This window comes from Schistocerca gregaria, chromosome 4, assembly GCF_023897955.1.
Source record: "Schistocerca gregaria isolate iqSchGreg1 chromosome 4, iqSchGreg1.2, whole genome shotgun sequence".
NCBI classification, from domain to species: domain Eukaryota; kingdom Metazoa; phylum Arthropoda; class Insecta; order Orthoptera; family Acrididae; genus Schistocerca; species Schistocerca gregaria.
The window spans coordinates 411,387,353-411,389,797 of NC_064923.1; positions in this window are offsets into that span (position 1 = coordinate 411,387,353).

The following is a 2,445-nucleotide window of genomic DNA, read 5'->3' on the forward strand; positions in this document are numbered from 1 at the left end:
ATTTTTTTTCTCAGTACGGGGTAAACGTACCAAGCTGAAATTTACGTCACATACCAGCGTCTATAGTCCCTTGGCGGTGTAAAAAAATTAAGCTTCTGCGTCAGTGCACTCGAGAGATGCGGTTATTCATGTCATGCAGTTAAACACTGTGCGAACAGGCCTTGAAGGTCCAACGATACCGACCGGCCGCCGTGTCATCCTCAGCCCTGAGGTGTCATCGGACGTGGGGACAGAGGGGAGAGGGGCACGTGGTCAGCACACCACTCTACCGGTCATTGTCAGTTTCCGTGACAGGTGCCGTTACTTCTCAGCAAATAGCTCCTCAATTGGCCTCGCAAGTGCCACATGCCAATAGCACTCGTTAGACCAGAACGGTCGTGTGATTATGGCCTCTAGTGGGGTAGACCGTTCGCCGGGTACAAGTCTTTCGATTTGCCGCCACCTCGGCGACTTGCGCGTCGATGGCGATGAAATAATGATGATTAGGACAACACAACACCAAGTCCCAGAGCGGAGAAAATCTCCGACACGGTCAGGAATCGAACCCGTGCCCTTAAGATTGACATTCTGTCGCGCTGACCACTCAGCTATCGGGGGTGGACACCCGAACGGTGATCCATCCAAGTGCTAGCCAAGCCCGACACCGCTTAACATCGGTGATCTGATGAGAACCGGTGTTAGCACTGTGGCAAGGTTGATGGCATCCTAGATATTTTGATTCTCGCTAACTCACTCATCAAAACCTACACGGCACTTCACGTTTACCTAGAATCATGAAGCATGAGTCCACAGTACAGGTAAAGTAATAAATCGGAAAATCATTAACTTGTAATTAGCTCATTTTTTCAGGAGAGGGTGGGCGTATCAAGATGAAACTGTGTCACATACTAAGATCTACTGCCGTTCTGTGGTGTAAAAAATTTCAGTTTGCAAGTCATTGCAGTCGTAAGATACGGCCATTTATGTCACATGTTTGGATACTCACAAATTCACTCGCCAAACCTTTCCCGTTGATGTACAGTCACGAATTTTAACAAGCAACAAGGCTGCACAGTAAAAGTAAAGAAAACAATCCGGAAGTTGTTATTTTGTATTTATATCACACTACAAATGATTTGTATGTCAGTTGTTTTGCGACTCTGTCTGTGTGTCTGTTACGATCCCTTTTTCTTAGAAACTACAATAGCAAATGCGAAACTGCACAAAAAATTTAAGCTTAAAACTTAAAACGTTCTCGAAAGTCTTCGGATTACCGGGACCGTTATCTTGTCGGTATCACTGTCCATAACAGGTACATATTCTCTATTCCCGGGACTGGTGAACTGTCTTTATGCATAATTAAGTTTAGGCGGAAACCTCAGAGCGCGAGTTCTATTCGCACTTGACCATTTTGTTTATCCACAATTCTGCAGTAGGTAATACTAACATCTTATCCCCTTTCTCACCTCACAATCTCTCTCATAATGAGTGGATGCTGATCCATTGTTCCAAGCAAGCAAACGAAAGTTACTGTACACAAAATGTAAACTAAATATCGTCGTCGTGGCAAGCTGATAGTACGTTTAGTGTTATGTTACGAAGTTGTGTCTGAATGTAGTGTGTGCTGTGTGCAGTGATTGGTGCTGAGAAACGAAGGGACAGAGGAACACTTGTTTTTATATTATCAAATAACTTCTTTCCAAAACAGCTTTGTACAAAAATGGTTCAGATGGCACTGAGCACTGTGGGACTTAACATCGGAGGTCATCAGTCCCCTAGAACTTATAACTACTTAAACCTAACTAACCTAAGGACACCACACACATCCATGCCCGAGGCAGGATTCGAACCTGCGACCGTAGCGGTCACGCGGTTCCAGACTGTAGCGCCTTTAACCGCTTGGCCACCCCGGCCGGCAACAGCATTGTACAGTAGGGGTAAATCGAAATGTAGTTGTGTTGCTTTATACAGACTGACATTGTATTCGGAGAGATGAAGACTCCAATCTCTCTCTGGCCATCCCGATTTATGTTTTCCGTGATTGCTTTAAATTTCTTCAGGCAAATGGAAATTCCTACACTAAGGTCCCGCCGGACTGCGTATCGCAGCCTTGTCAAACTAAACCAATGTATTTGGGGTCTAGTGAAGCAGGGGATACAACCCGTCGGCTTTGACCAATGACGTCATACATTGCTCATGGATAATAACGTCTTCACTTTCAGCCATAGATAGTAAAACAGTTCTGTGTTCCGCATAAGCGCAATCATTGTACATTAAAATAACTGAATGTGATTTTAAAAGAGATCGCTACACATTGCTCAAAATATTCTTGGTGTGCATTTATTTAAATAATTGGTTGTTTGCAATCCATTCGCTACATAATTTCATTCTTAGTGACATCAAGGTAATTTGGACCATTAGTTTCTTATTTTAGGACAATTTTTAGTATCTCATTTTCGTTTGTAG